Source organism: Prosopis cineraria, unplaced genomic scaffold (genome assembly GCF_029017545.1).
Source record: "Prosopis cineraria cultivar Desert tree isolate PC_DT_omini unplaced genomic scaffold, ASM2901754v1 PC5, whole genome shotgun sequence".
NCBI lineage: Eukaryota > Viridiplantae > Streptophyta > Magnoliopsida > Fabales > Fabaceae > Prosopis > Prosopis cineraria.
The window spans coordinates 15,470,994-15,488,737 of record NW_026555336.1 but is presented as its reverse complement, the minus strand read 5'-3'; positions in this window follow the sequence as shown (position 1 = coordinate 15,488,737).

Here is a 17,744-nt window from a genome sequence, read left to right as displayed (position 1 = left end):
TTTTAACTGTTTGCTGGATATCGATCATCATATCCCACAATTCTTCTAACAAGCCATCTCTTCTATTAGCTTGTTGAGGCACATCCAGTTAAACCTCAAGCACAAGTTCTTCCTCAACCGAATGCCTAGACACTCGGGTGCTACATGTAGCTTGAGTACCTCTTCTCATTTTCTCCCTTCCTAAAGATGAAAGTAGGAAAAAAGTTAATGAAAAGGGAAAGAATAGGTGTAATGAATAATATATAAGTTGCCAAATACTAGAATGAATGTAGAAATAAAGCATAATTGGATCGAGACACCAGAGAAACTGATACCAATAATTTGTAATGCCTTCATTGACATTACCATATGCTCTACTGCAAAAATCACCAATTACTTCTAATCTTTGAGTTAAAATTGTTGAAAACATTGGTAAAGGATTTCTAGGAAACATTTTTTAATCATTTGCGCTAATCAACACCATATACAATTACATACATAGTGAAAGCATATAGATTTGGTGAACCAAAGGTCAAGAAAACATGTTTATCACTTAAAAATAAAGTGAAAATTTTCACCGCGCACCGCGGCTCATGCCACATAAGCCACGGCATGTGGCACAAAGGCCACAATCGCCTGCTCTGTGCTATACACTGCAACATGCGGGTACATGCGCCCTGACGCACACACCTGAATTTGCTATCAAATGGCAATTTCTAATACAAAATTCAAATGTTTGCCATTTCCACATACAAAGTCCAATTGAGATGGTTCAAGATCCCACACAAAGCTTATTTTGAAATCTAACTAATGACACTAGTTTCATCCCAATTCGATATTTATATCAAAATTTGGGCACTAAAGGGCACTTTAACCATTTTCTGTCAAATTCTTGTAACCTAAGTGTCTCAATTTGAAATCGATTGTCATTAGCCACTTTTTGGGCCTTGACCAAATCCAAATGAACAAAACACACCTCAGTGACCATACACATACATAATATAACACACATACACAAATTTAGCCTGTGAATTACCCATTTCACACTTTGGGCCAAAATCAATTTTTTACTTTTCTAGTCTCATATATGGCCAAATCACTCTATATAATCTCCACCCATTTCATATACACACATAACTACATCCATCCATTAGCCCATTTAATCAGTTCACCTTTCACACATATACAAGGGCTAGGGAGTTCAAAATCATAAAGAACATACCATAATTAAATCTTATGCACATGTACATATACAAGACTAATATTAACCAAATTCATTACACCATATCTTACAAAGATTTAGGCAAGAGATGTTAACTCAGCCTATATCCTTTTCCTTTAATCCACTTGTACTAAAACCTAAAAAATATAAACAACCACAGGTGAGATAAAAATCTTAGTAACTATATATAGTTCATTAAATGTCTATTACTAGAAATAACCATGCCAAAGTAACTGAAAATATTATATAACATACATATATATAACAGATCAATACTAAATCATCTTTTTTACATATAAATCACATTTCAAACACTTTTACACCACAACATGATCAAATATCCACCAATCCTCCAAAGCTCCTCGACACGAAACCATAAGCTCTTTTGGATCAACCACTTATTAACCCAAGCTTACTTTTAATGGTAGAAACACCCAGCCAAAGGTAATCTAACCTACCTACAGACTATGGTTTCCCTCTTTATAGACTTGTGATAGAGGTGTCGTTGACTCCTAACTTCACCTTAACAGGTACTAGGGAGTTGCCAAACTGCCCGGATGTCCCTTGGTAATAGTTCGATAATATGCTGTATTGGATTACCCATGGTAATAGCCCATATAATGCTGCACCAGATGTCCCATGATGCTAGCCTGACCATATGGATTTTCTACTCACATATCTCCACACACACATAACCTCACATATCTTGGGTGAACTCCCACCCCTATGATCATGCTCTTTCACAACTTTTATTACTTATACACCATTTGTCAATATATATATATATACTTTCACATTATATATATATATATCCATTAAAATCAATAACCTTTCAAGTTCATTTCACAATGTAAAGTTCATGCTAAAACTCATAAATTTACAATTTAACATTTAACATTCACTTCTATATAGTTATAATAGTTAATAAACATAATAAACTATATGATTACTTCAACCCTTTTGTTCAATAGAAAGGGTTATTCGTGTAACTTTAGCCCTATTCAAGCTCTTTTCTCATAACTCATGCGTCACACACTATAATTTACACAAAATTGGCATTTAGAATCAATTTCTCTATTGACCAAAAGTGCCAATTATCACATTTAAGCACTTAATCAATATCAAACCTACATTTCATACTTAATTATGCACATTACCACTAATCACCTTTCATTTCATGCTTTAACATTGTCTAGCAATTTTTCTCTCACTACTCTCTCTAAAATTAGGGCAATTCTTGCCTAAAGCTTCAAAACTTAATCATTTTAACTTTAACCAGTTACAAAGTACTAGTTTAACTTTAGAGAACCTCTTTATTACTATAGGGTAAGAAATCAAATCTATAAAACTCCTGATTTCACTTTCTCATTCATTAAGACTAGGAGAAAATAGGGTAGATTTAGAGGTTAAGGCAGTAGGTGACTTACCTGATAAGTAATGAGTCAGAAACACTGTTCTTACTCTTGATTTAGCTTGCCCTCACACAGCCTTAGCTTTTCTCCACACCAGACCTCTCCTCCCACATTTCTCCTTTCTGTTTTTTAAGCTAGACATGTCGTTATTAATCTAATTTCTGCTCCATGTGCTATGGCGCATCTGCTACCCACTGCAGTGCATAGCATAGTGAGGAAAATGCTCACTATGCTTACACGCTCTACTTTATAACCCCACTTTTCTACTCATATCTATTCATATAACATCCTAATGAGTCAATATATCACTTTACTACTCAGAACTCTAATCCATACATTAAATTACTAATTCATCCCTAATCAATCATTAATACAAGATTAAAAATTTAAGATGTTACAATATATGTGAAAATAAAACTTGATAGTCACTTGGGTAGTGCAAGGTCGTGAGCCTAACATATTGATTTTAATAGTGAATGAATGAAACTATGAAAAATGAGTAAGCATCATACATGGCATAATCAGTGGGTGGGTGTTTACCTAGGGAGAAGAGTAGAGAAAATTCAAATGATATTTTAGCTACCCTCTAGTGCACGGGGGTATAGCCTTGTCTCATAGTTTGTCAAGGGACTTTCTTATAGTTTGTCGATGGACTAAAACCTAACTATCTCTATCAATTTACTAAGGAGATTAGCTTATGGTATACGACACCCTAGAAATTTGAGAGCGGAGGAAGCAATGGTTTGAGGGTGAGTCATGTGATCTTTAACTAGGTTACACCTCACAATTGGTGAGTTTAGGTGGTCCAGTTATACAAACAAAGCCCTATATGGTGTTATAGATTACGGTTTCAGTCGGTGGAAAAAAAAGGGTATAAGGATAGTTTATCATTTCCTATGCGATCATATGATGTGTCAAATTGATTGAGTTGTGGCAAGTCATGTTGATATGTCAATTCATGGTTACATGTCTAAGTGTCTTATGGCTATGTACTTCATAGTTGAAATGGAAAAGAGCTGATAGAAAAATGATATTTTGTGATTCATGTGCTATTATGTGTTTTAGGAAACTCTATTTCAAACTTATGTTTTCTTTTTTCAATTAATATATAACTACATAGGATAAGTTTACCTTAGTTACTAAGTGGCTATACTTACCCCTTTCCTTAACATTTTGCAATCTCTAGCTCTAGTAAAGAAAGGGAAAAGGGTCCCGAGGCATAGGAATTTATGTATTCCTTGTGTATGCCTTTATGTTTCATTTATTTACTTTATGTGATAGATTAATATTGCCAATTTAGAGTGCATTTTGTTATACTTGCATTATATCATTGTTTGAGATGTCTAATTTGTATTTTAGGTCTTGAGTTGTGGTTTATGAAAAGTTGTGAATATTAATAAGGCTAAAATACTAGTGCAAGTATAGTAAAGTTGTTTCAAGCATTTTATGATTATTTTGAATGTAATGCACTGAAATTTTCTCCCCCTTCTATTTTTACTATAAAAGGGGTTGAGGAGTGAAATTATGATGTATTGATGTAATTGTGCATGTGGTGTGTTGCATAAGTAGTCTTAGGTTCAGTGAATATGGTCTGGGTGATAGGAAGGGATTTTGGACACCCTTTTTCATGTGAAATTTGAGAAAAATTGTAAAATGTGTTTGGCTATCTAACTTCTTAGTAAGACTTGTTTTGATACTGAAACTAGTTCCATTTGCTAGTTTATGAGAATACCTTTTTGTAGATACCAAGATCATGTCATTTGAACATTAAATGGAGAAACGGGGCATGTCGAAAGTTGCCCAATTCTACTATCAAATGACAATAGAATTTACTATCATTTATGTACAACGCGTCACGGCATATTGGCACCTGTGCCGTGGCATATGGCACAAAGATTGATAAGCCATGACGTATTGCTCTGCTTTCCAACAAATAAGATGTTTTTTAACTGTTTTCAATTTCTTTCACTCCTCAGAGGTATCTTATGCTTCCGTAACTTAATTTTACTCTAATTAAAGAGTTAATGAATGTATTTAACTTAATTTGGATTATGAAAAATTAGGATCCCTTTATTTTGAAACTTTAACTTGGTAATCTCTTTATTAGTTAATCTCTTGATTAGCATGGATTTAAAGTCTTAATTGTGATTAGTTAAGGTAGATATTACAACTTGATATCAGTTTCTCTTGTTTTGAGAACTAGTCTGTGGTCTGTGGTTTGTGGTTTGTGATTTGGTTGAGATGTAATTGTGCATTGCATATAGAGAATTGGTAAATTTTATTACACATGTTATTTCCCGTACCGAGCTAGTACTAACTCCCTTTTTCCTTTTTAGGATTACTTCCATCCTTAGGAGGGGAGAATATGGTGCAAAAAAAAAGCTACAAATGCCGATAACATACCTAAAAATGTGTAAAAACTAGATCAAGGTACTCTAATACTAGTGAATCAAGAGCAACAACTAAAACCTCAACAGGGAACAAGGATAAAGCCCTAGAAGAGCTAAAGAAGATGATGAGAGACATCTATAGAAGAATGGATAGTTACAATGAGATCCTCAGAAGGAGGCTTAGGGAGAGCAGCAAGATTGTGGAAAGAGTTAGGATTGAACATGATAAAGCCCAGAATGACAAGTACATAGAGGTGCACGAGCATGGGGATAAAGAATACTATGAGGAGAATATACTTGAGAGGCCGATGCAATTAGTATGGCCTAGGAGGAGTGAGTCAGAAGGTTCCATTGATATGGCTTTAAAGAGATTCATGAGGTTGAATCCTCCTTCCTTTGAGGGTTCAACTGAAGACAAAGCAGCTAAGAAGTGAATTGATAGGCTTAAGATCATCTTCTTAGTCATGACCTGTATGACTGAGCAGAAGGTTCTCTTATCCACATTCATGCTTGAAGACACAGCAAAACAATGGTGGGAAAGTGTAAGGCTGGTGGATACTTATAGTTGAAGTGGACAGATTTCAAGAGGCAAAATTTAAAGTAGAGAAAGAGGAAGAATTCTATAGACTCCAGCAGGGGAACATGAATGAGGTAGAGTTAATAGTGAAGTTCAATAAGCTATCAAAGTACTCCACCTATCTGAGTCATCATGATGACGAGTATTGGAAGGTTAAATAGTTTCTTGATAAGATGAGGCCTAAGTTCAGTCAACAAATAGCTACATTTGATATTACTGTATTTGAGGTTATATGCAATAAGTTCAAAGCTATTGCTAGAGAGAGTAGAGCGATAGAAGAAAAGAAGAGAGATGGTCAAGGGAGATTCTCTTCCTACACAAGCCCTATAGGTAGAGTGAGTAGAAGTCAGGTTTTACCTTGAGTATGTTTGGGAGGTACAATGCTCGGGGAAGCAAGAAGAAGTGCTTCCAAAAGGGGTCCCAATCTAAGGGAACTAACTAGAGGATCAATGCCCTAAGAAGTGTGGGTGGGGTCAAAAATCAGACATCCCAGTAAGGATCTACAACTCTATCTGTGACTATGCCAGTGAGAGCCTTGTAATGCAGTAAATGTGAGAGGCATTATCAAGGGTAGTGCTGTGTTTGCTACTGATGTAACAAAGTGGGGCATATAGCTATGTATTGCTAAAAGAATGTTCCTGCTCAACATCAAAGATCTGCTATCCCAAGGTAAGTCTTCACCATGACCAGAGAAGAGGTTGAGGCTTTACCAAAGATGTTTAGAGGTAAAATCTTACTTTATGGTATCTAGATTGATGCTTTATTTGATTTTAGTACTATGCACTCCATTATACCTAATGAGTGTGCAAAAAGACTAAATCTACATGTGCTTGAAGTGACATTTTTAATGAATGAGTCTACGCTTCTAGTACATCTGTCAGGCCTAGTCGAGCCTATTTAAAACTAGAGTTAAAGTTTGGTTATAGAGTCACTGTTATTGACTTAATCTGCTTATCTTTGAGTGGCATTGATGTGATAGTAAGGATGGATTAGTTGTCTTCCAATGGTGCAACACTTGACTATAATAGAAAGACAATTTCCCTACCAGTTTATGCAACGACAATTAATTACCCCTAAGCCTAATAAGTCATTATTAGTGGTGGATTATGAGACTTCCAAGTTCTTACTAGCTTTAAAAGTAGAGAGGTCTGTGAAAGAGGATTGTCAAGCATTTATGATCTACTTTTCTACACATGAGGTGTATGATGGTGGAATTGATAGAATTGGCATAGTGAATGAATTTCTAGAAGTGTTTAATGACTAAATGTCATGATTGCCACCAGAAAGGGAGATTGAGTTCTCTATTGATCTGGTACCCGATACCAAGCCAATCTCTAAGGCTCCATATCAAATGGCTCCTTCAGAACTAGAAGAATTAAAAAAGCAATTGGAAAAGTTAATTGAGAAAGGATTCATCTGGCCAAGTGTATCATTATTAGGATCACTAGTATTGTTTGTAAAGAAGAAAGATGGGAGTATAAGGTTATACATTGACTATAGGTAGCTCAACAAAGTGACAATTAAGAACAAATATCTATTTCCATAGATTGACAATCTATTGGATCAACTAGCCAAAGCTACTATTTTCTCTGAGATTGACCTAAGATCTAGATTTCACTAGTTGAGGGTTAAGGTAGAAGATGTGCATGAGACTGCATTCAGAATGAGATACGGGTACTATAAGTTCCTAGTAATACACTATAGTTTGATGGATGCAGCTGCAATTTTCATGGATTATATGAACAAGATCTTCAGAGCCTACTTAGATAAATTTGTAGTGGTTTTTATTGATGACATCCTAATATACTCTAGAGATGAAGAAGAACATGTAAAACACTTGAGAATGGTGCTGCAAGTGTTGAAGGAGCACAAGTTATATGCCAAGTTGAGTTAATGCGAATTTTGGCTATGAGAAGTGAAATTTCTTGGTCATGTTGTTTCTACTGATAGCATAGTAGTGGATCCATATAAGGTTAATACAACACTATAATGGGAGAGACCGATTTGTACTACATTGTTGTTTAGGATGTTTGGTTTATATTTTAGGTCCTGAGTTATGGTTTATGAAAAGTTGTAAATGTTAGTAGGGCCAAAATACTAGTGCAAATGTAGTAAAGTTGTTTCAAGCATGTTATGATTGATTTTGAATGCAATGTAATGAAATTTCCTCCCCCTTTTATTTTTGGTATTAAAGGGGTTGAGGAGTAAAATTATGATATATTAATGTAATTGTACATGTGGTGTGTTGTACAAGTAGTTTTAAGTTCAATGAATATGGTTTGGGTGTTAGGAAGGGCCTTTGGTATTTATGTGTGAAATTTGAGAAAAAGTGGTAAAATGTGCTTTAGTGTGCAACATCCTAGTGTAACTTGTTTTTGAAGTGAAACCCATGCCATTAGCTAGTTTATGAGAAGAGCTTTCCGTAGACACCTAAGTCATATCATTTGGATGTCGGACAAAGAAATGGGACACTTCAAAAATTGCCTAATTTTGCTATCAAATAACAGCAGAATTTATTGCCATTTGTGTACAAACACACCGCCATGCATTGGTGCTTATACCATGGCACATGGCACAAAGAATGATAAGTCAAAACGTAATGTGCACAAGCATTGGCTCATTACTCTGTTTTTCAGGAAACAAGATGTTTTTCAATTGTTTTCAATTTCTTTCACTCCTCAAAAGTATCCCATGCTTCCGTAACTTAATTTTGCTTGATTAAAGAGTTAATGAATGGATTTAACTCAATTAACATTATGAAACTTGGAATTCCTTTATTTTGAAACATTAACTTACTGATCTCTTTATTAGTTAGTCTCTTGATTAGCATGGATTTAAAGTCATAATTGTGATTAGTTAAGGTGGATATTATATGAAACGTCACCTTCTGCTTTTTAATTATTAATAATAATATATATTAATAATTAATATTAAATAAATAAATTATATAAAATAATATTTTATCTTATAAAAAATAATTAAATATTGAAAGAAGAATTATTAGTTTAAAATTTTGTTTTATCATATTCAATAATTATTTATTATAATTTAGTTATTAGTATTTATAATTATTATATAATAATATTTAATAAACAAATGAAGAGAGGTTGCCACCTCTATTCTTTTTTCAATATTTAATTATTTTCTATAAGATAAAATATTATTTTATTATAATTATTTAATTAATATTAATTATTAATGTATATTATTTAATAATTAAAAAGTAAAGAGGTGGCGTTTCATGGGCTTGAAACACCACCTCTCTGCCCTATTATTGATTTATCATTTTTTTCTCTTATGTAATTGTTATTGAAGAAATGCCACCGCTATGATTTTTTAATTATTTTTAAAAAATGGAGATAGTTTTTAACTATTTTTAAAATTTCCAAACCCTAATCTTCTTATCTTGGTCATTTTCTCCATCAAGTCGCTTGCTCTTTTCTTTTGTAACTCATGAGTTATCTATTCTCTGATTTTTGAACTTGCTCTCGTCGTCTTCTCTTGTTAAAGTCACTTGTATGAGTATGCTATAACTGGTTCCTTTTATTCATTTTTCTCACCTCTTGTCTTCCTATGTATTTATATTTATATGAATCTTCACATTTTTGCTTTTGTTTCTCTTTAGTTGATAATTTTTATTTTCATAATCTTGAACGGTTTGTTCTTTTAATTTGTTAATAAGCATATATGTTGGTTAAACAATTCTCTAGGTATAAAAATTTATTGAGATCTAAGGAACAGATAGTGGAATCTTCAATCTTTGTGTTTTAAGTAATAAACGGCTTGGTTTTGTAAAGTTTTGGACCTTTAAGAAGGTAGTAAATTATTATCTCTATTAATCATTGAGGAAGAAACTTATTTCTAACTTAGAATCTATCCCGTTCTTTTTTATATGTATCTATTTAATGTTGAATGATAGCCAACACTTGTGCAACCAAATGATAGCTTGTCTTTTCTTCATAGTTTGTATAAATTGATTTAGTTATTCTATATTTAGTCTTCATTAAACATTAGTCATAATTTTTTTCCAAATTTAGTGTTTATTATTGATAAACCTTATTATATCTCTTAGCTAATATTAATTTATGTTTTTTCTTTATCCTTATTTTTTATGACCTTATTAAATTTATCATAGTTTTGTATAGTATAAAATTGATTATTTATTTTGTTAGTTGTATGAATAAATTTTATTGTATATTGACTAAAAAAATATGTATATAACTTGATGGATATATATGATATGAATAAATATATATATATTAAAAAAGTGATGCTTTCGAATCTTTTTTAAAAAATAAAAGGAGATAAGTGGTAGGAAATGCCAAATATCTCCTTTTATTTTTTAAAAATTAAGTAGAGAGGAAACGCCAAACTTTCTTCCCTTCTATTTTCTAAGACTAAGTAACCGCTCTTACTTCTTGTGACGTTTCATTAATTAATAAAACGTCACTTAAGATTTAATATAACATTAAATTTTATAGCGTTTTATAAATATTTGAAATTAAATTTTAAAACACCACCAAAACTTATTTTTATAGTAGTGTGAAGCTTTAAAAAAAAGCATGAGGAAATATTTGTCATCTCTTAATTAATATATGTTTGTGGCTAGGACTGCTAAAGTATAACAAAGCTGTGTCTAGAGATTCGTGATGATATGAGCAATGTCATTGTCAAAGGTGGTAAAATCTTTGGCAAGTAATAAGAAAGCTTTTCTCCTGTGAAAAGGAAGAAATAAATGAAGGGAAAATCACATTCAGTCCCTCTTAAAAAAATTAATTATAGGTAAAGACTAGTAATAAATCCTATTTGAGAAAAAAATAATATTATATTTTTATTTTAACAACAATTCATTCTGTATTGATTTTTATCTGTGATTAATTCTTGTAAGTGGGTCTGGATGTGATTTTTCCAAAAATAAAAGAAAAGCTTATTAAAGGTGGCCAAATATCCTTGGCAAGAGAAAAGGATTTTCCGGTCAAAAAATAAAAAAGAGAAGGGAATATAGTAAAATAACCTAACGGTAGTGGCCCATCCATATCTTATGTTTTCTATCTTTAGTGATTTTGATCGAAGTGTGTGTCTTTTTGGTTATAAGCCAAATGTAATTTACACACACGCACACATTATGAACCTTTCACGCATACATCTGGAGGAAATTGTGTCCGTCGTCACAATCACTTCACTCCTTCATATTAAACTATCTCCCTCACTCAAACCTTTCCCGCAAATTTAATTTTATATAGATCTAATAAAGTAGCAGCAAAGAGTCGTTCACTTCTACCATTTTATAAGCTTACGTGAGCTGCTACCTTTGAGATTTGAGGTACGTGTTTAACATCACTTTTTATGCATTGATCCTTGTTTTGGTCTGAACTTTGACGTAGTTTGTGTCTTACTATATCAATGTTGCTTCGAAGAAATTGTAACTTCTCTTTGTACAAGCATAGCAAAGTTGTTCGAATTCGTTCAGACTGGCCAGTTTAATTTGACCGGGAGCCATGTCTGGTCCGGAACAATGCCATAACTGGCAAAAGAACGAGCCAGTAAAAATCTATGGAAAACTGATCATAATTGGTTTTTCATTATTAAAAAAATAAAAAACAATTGCCATGAGGCTATGACCCAAAATGATGTTAATTTTATGTTTTTATTTGTGTCGTTAATTAGCTTTTGTCTGTGTTGACCCAAAATTTTGTTTATTTATGTTTTGATGTTTTTATTTGACCCAAAATATGAAGATTAAAATTATTCTGAAATTTATGGACTAATATTTTGAATTTCCAAAAGTTTTAATCTTTGCAAAGATAATCTCTATGATTTTTTATTTTTTAAAATATAGTTAAAAATATAGGACTAAGTTGCAGCAAGTCAAACTTTAGAGATTAAATTTCAATATAGTTAAAACTATAAAAAAATAAGTTTATAATGAGTTAAAGTTCAAGGACTGAGTGATTTATATCTTTATTTCTATTTCTAAAAAATTTTATTAAAAAAAAATACATTATGGGAATTACATTTATAGTTAATAACTGGGTAAAATAGTAAATTGACCTATAAATTATAGATTCAAAAGCATCTAGGACTCTATAAACTCATTTTTTGTATAAATTTTCCTTTCAACTTTGAAAAATGGTTTGAGCATTAATTGACCAGAAAAATGACAGAAAATGGTTTTAAAATTTTATAAAAAAAGGACCAATAAAATTTTCTTGCTTCTTTTTTGTATTTTTTTGAGCCCATGTTTATAAATTTTGGGTTTTCTATAATGACTTATTGGTCATTTATTGTAATTTTTGAATTCTTTTATCTTGTTTTTTTTTTTTTTGTAAACTAATTGTCGAAGGTAACTTGAGTTCTAATTCTCGCCAGTTAATTTCATCTCTTGAGTTCTAATCCTTCTAATTATATTTGCTGTCTTGATAGTAATATATATAGGTATAAACTAGGGGGTCACAAGCCAAATTTTTCATTTATACTTATCATAACTTGTGTCTATTATTTTAGTGTTTATGAAAATAAAGATCTCGACAAATAATACTGTCTCAAATAACTAAAATTCAAAATTTTTCTTTTCTGATGGATTTATAAACAGTTTTGATTGATAAAGGAATTGGAGAATGGAGAAAAACAACCGATATTGCTACCATCAGCAATACAAACGCCCCCGGAATCATCACAAGCATGAAACGTGAGTTTCACAAAGCCGCGATGAAAGGTAACATCGATGCCTTTAGAGGAAAGGATGGTGAGCAAATTGAGAACATACTGACCCCAGATAAAAACACAATCCTTCATCTACACCTCATAAACAATAACAGTAACGATGTATCAGAAATATTTGTGGAAGAGGTTCTAGGTATGTGTCCTGCACTTTTTTTGAAGACCAATGTGAAGGAGGAAACCATACCTCATATAGCAGCAAGGTATGGACATCATAAAATAGTGAAAAAAATAATTGATTGTGCTAAAGTAGTCCCTAAAGATCATATCAGTGAAGTTGGAGTGGAGAAAAGACTTGTGAGAGCAATAAATTATAAGGACACGGCTTTACATGAAGCAGCTCGTTATGGTCACACAGAAGTAGTAGAAGTCTTGATAAAAGAAGAACCAGAACATTCATATTTAGGGTAAAAAGTTGATGATGAAGCTCCACATTATATTTCTGTTGAAAGACAATAATGGAACGTGGTCAATGCAATATTGGATAACAGCAACTCACCACAATATAATGGCCCAAATGGCAGAACTGCTTTGCATGTCCTTCGCGTTAACGACAAATGTACCATATACCGTCATTAAATTTTGATTTGTACATCCAACACGTCCGATTTCCTAAGCATTAACAACAACAACGTAACCATGACAATCATTTAGCAAGCTTATGATATTTTTTAGAAAAAAATGAAATAACAAGCTTAGTCATATAAAGTTTTTGAAATATGTTGTGTTTTGATGCATGATGAACTAGACTTGAATTTGAATTTGAATCAACACTATTAGCGATTCAAATTTTATTTGATGAAAATGGCGTAGTCACTAAATAAACTAAATAAAATTTGAACCAGAAGGGAGTAGTCAAATTTGAACCAACTCTACCAAAAAAGGATGTAGTCACTAAATAAAATTTCTATACAAACCAAGGAATGATAACTATGTTTAATTAGCGATTCAAATTTTAAGAGGGTTCATATGAAAGTAGTAGATAATTTTTAGATGAAGGGATCTTGTTTGATTTGCTTTCATGTGTTACAGGAATAATGTTGTAGTTGTTGACAAGAAACTTATCAGCAGCAAAACAAGAAATGAAAAATGGTTCGGTGCCACTTCACTTGGCGCACGTTGTTCAAGTTCAAGTGTGGTAGAGGTGTTGCTAAGGAATGATAGCAGTACAGATATATGAGAGAACAACAAGGGAAGGACGGCTCTTAACATTGCAGCACTTCGTACAGATCCTTTTAAAATGGAAGAAGTAACGAAAACGATAATAGAAAACTGTCCAGATTGCTATGAGTTGGTGGAGACAAGGGCTCCAATTCCAATCACTATACTATATGGAAGATAGGATTCTACAAGATGCACCACTAGTAAACAGCATGTACAATGAGAAAGATGATGATGGCAACACCCCCCTTCACATCCTTGCCCATCTTGCTCCCATATATGCTGGCAGAGAATTTTTGTTGATCCTTTACCAGAAAGACGACATCCAAGAGTGGACACAATGGCATGCAATAGATACGGTCAAACTATTCTCGATGTCTGTTGCTAATGTGCCTCGAGAGTTAAGACAAAAAAGGTAAAAGTAACAACATCTAGTTAGTAAAAATCAAAAATCTCTCTCGCACACACACACGGATTAAATATATGAGTTCATTGACAACATTTATTTTGATATTCCTAACATATGTATGCATGCGTCCTTGTCCTCTTTCGAAATAACTCCCTCCAATCCAAAATTAGAAGTGTTTTCTTCTAACTAATCTTAGTTCAAATATAAGTAACTTGGTACATATAAAATTTTTTTCCATTTTAACCCTTATATTTATTAACCTAGATTTTGTATAAATTTATCCCTCACTCATTATGAAGTACATTAGTAATTGGGACTAAGGGTAAAAAAAGAAAAATAATATTTTTACAAAAATGGGGACCTTATTGGGATACAATTTTTTCTTAAAAACTGTTTATATTTGAATGGAAGGAGTACTTTTTAAAGGTCCTGCACTATGGTTACTATGGTTTGATGAGGTTTAATCTGTGTAATTGAATTGGTGAAAGCAACTTATTCATTCATCTCTTTAGAATGAAAATGAAAGAATTATCTATTACATGGTGCATTCAGAATAACTTATTAATGAATTGCACGATATTGGATCAAGGTGGGTGGACGAGTTATAAATAAACATGTTAGAAAGAGAGTAGAGAAGAGACATGATGAAGCTGTTGATAAAAAGAAGGAAACAACATAAGACAGATTATCGAGATGGTTATGATGTAATGGCATCAACAACGCTGTAGTGGCAATATTAATTGCAACAGTAACATTTGCAGCAGGATTTACGCTGCCTGGAGGACTGATACGAGAGGGAAAACATCAGGGCTCTCCCATTTTGAAGTATAATGCGGCTTTTATAGCATTTGTTATAACGGACTGCCTCTCGTTGTTCTCTCTGTTTGTACTGTTCTTGTTCTTTTTTTTTTGTCGTCACTTTTAAGATGGCAGAAGAAGGTGTATGCATTGGTGTTGAGAGACTGTAAGCGTTTAACAATGGAGGCAACGGGATTCATGATACTAGCATTTGGGACGGAAGTGTATGCTGTGCTAGGTGTTTCCACAGGTTTGGTGTGCGCAGTCTTTTGATTGTATTGTCCTTTTTCGTCATCTTTATTGGATTCCTCTTGGAGAGCAATAGTCACTATGAGAAATGAGTCGACAAATCTGTCTTCCTGGTTACGATTTTTTGAAACTAAGAGACATTCAATTGTCTGATGCGTCTCTAAGTCCTTGTTAATGTAATTCTTTTTATTAGTTTAACTTCATTTATTTCCTGTCAATGTGTGTCGTAATTGACAATATAAAATGCTCCAGTTTTAATCAGGGAATTTCTCAAACTATTCTTCCGTTAAATATAATTAGTATATTGTTTATTTAAGATTTTGCAATTTGTATTATCTTATGTTTGCCGCAGTCCTTCACGGGTACAAAGGTATTTTATTTTATGCTTTTCAATTTGTCTTGTATATATAATTGCGTTTTAATTTGTATATCCAATATGTCTATTTTCCATGGCATGCAACAACATGACAATATAACTAGCACACTTAAAAATAATTTAATAGAAATGTTGTTGTCACTGTATAAAATTTCCATAAAAAAATATATGATTGTTAATTATGCTTTTTATTAGCACTTCAAATTTTAAAAGAGTGTTCATGTCAGAAAGCATATAATTATTAAATGAAATGGGGTGTTTGATTTGATGTGAGAAAGCATATAAGGGAAGGACTGCTCTTCAGTTTTGCAGCATGCATGCCGGGAAATGAGGGTGTATTGAAAAAGATAAGAGAACATTGTTTCAGATTGCTGCAAATTGGTGGATGAAAATGGCTCTAATCACTACTAAAAAAACGTAAATATAAGACGCCATAAAAATGACCCTTTAAATAAAAAACACGTCATATATGAGATAGGCGGGTGATGGTGACCAAATAAATGATGGGCCCTTAAAAAAAACGTCATATATTACAAGACTTTAAACGACGGGTATTAAAAAATCCTGTCATTTATTTCAGCCAACATTTCATTTACTGGAAGAAAAAATAAAAAATAAATTTGAACTTTAAATAGCGAGTATTTTTAAAACCCATCATATAAAGTTTAAACAATATCTGACGGTTTATAGAAAAAACCGTCATATATTTGTGCTCGTTGTTTCAGATTCTTAAATAAAAAAAAATAAAAAGTTTTAAAACTTTAAATGATAGGTGTTTAAAACACTTATCATTTAAAGTCCAGAACTATTATGACGGGGTTTTCAAACGCCCGTCATATATTCGTGGCCAACGTTTGATTTTCCTCATTTAAAAAAAACTAAAAAAATATTATGCTTTAAATGACGGTTGTTTTAAACAACTGTCATTTAAAGCCTTCTTTATAGTCAATATTATGGAATAAATGACGGGTCCTTTTTTATTTTTGTTTTTAGATTCATTTTTTATTCCCGCCCGTTCATCGTCCCTGTTTTCTCTCTTCTTCTCTTCTACAAGAAATCGATAGAAATTTCTCAATCAGCTTTCATTCTTGCCGTCGACCACCGTAGTGCCTCGCCGGCATGAAAGTACTCCTCCTACACCGTCCGGTTCCTCTCTCATTGCTTCCTCTTTATGTTTCATCCTCTCTTCTCTAAGGTACATGGGTTTGTGATTTCTATGGTTTTTCTTCATTTTCTTCCAATATGCTTAGATTTCTAGATTATGGATTGATTTATTTGAGATTCGGGTTGTTTTTATTGGTTGATTTTTGTTGTTTAAATATCTTCTCATGTTTTGCCCATTTTAATATTGTGGGTTGTTGAAAATTGCTAATGTTTGGTGTTTTATTGACTTGAGAATGATTGTAGATGGTTTGCTTTGCCTTAGGATGATTATTAAGATGAAATTAGTGATCGAAAGAGATATTTGTGATGATTGTATTTTTCTACAAATTTTGACTGATTTATTTCAATAATTTTTAATTTAAATTTCGTGCATTGTTTTGATCAGAGTAGTTTTTATCGTTCAAAACTAAATATATTGAAATGTAATAGTGTACCAGTTTTCATTACAATGGGAGTTCATTTTAGTGACAAAACTGACGTGCGGTTTCTGTAAAAATCATTGCTATTTTATGGAACTTTTTACATTTGGTAAGAAATATTTGTTCTTGGCTTGAGATTGCTAATATAGGATATGTGTAATCTTAGAATGATCAATGAGAACAGAAACATTAATTCAAAATGAGTTTATAGTGTTTTTCTTTTTTTCTATTGAATTTTGAACGAATTTATATATAAATTTTATATAATTAGAGTTAATTTGAAAATGCTATTTTGTGAGAATTTCGTTAGTTTTGTGATTGTATATGGTTGGAACTAGTGTGTTGAGTAAGATGCCAAGAATGAAAAGGGTTTTAGCCTGAGAAATTACTTTCTTTATTGTTGGTTATGCTAACAATTTTATCAGTGGTTGAAGGAGTATGTGAATGCTCATGCATTGTGACTCATGATTCATTAATTACTCTATATTATATGTAGAGTAGTCAATTTCTTTATTGATAATCTTTCTATCATTCCTTTCCTATCTCTATATTCATGAGTCACTGATCACATTTTCTTGAATGAATTATCCTTTAGATTATAAAGTTTAGGGATGAGAATGAATGTCTTCCAATCGATTAAGTAAAGCATATTTGAATGGTGTGAAAGAGTTTATTGAAGTTTGCTCTTGAGCATGTAAAAGACCCTAGAAGAATATGTACCTTTGTGTAGATGTGGTCTTTTGAAGCAAATTAGTGCATCTGAGATTAAATTATTTAAATTTCATACTAACATATTTTTTATTGTTTCATTAGGGTGATTGTGTTATACCACCTAACACAAAACAATCAATTTCAAGGTCCTTTACAA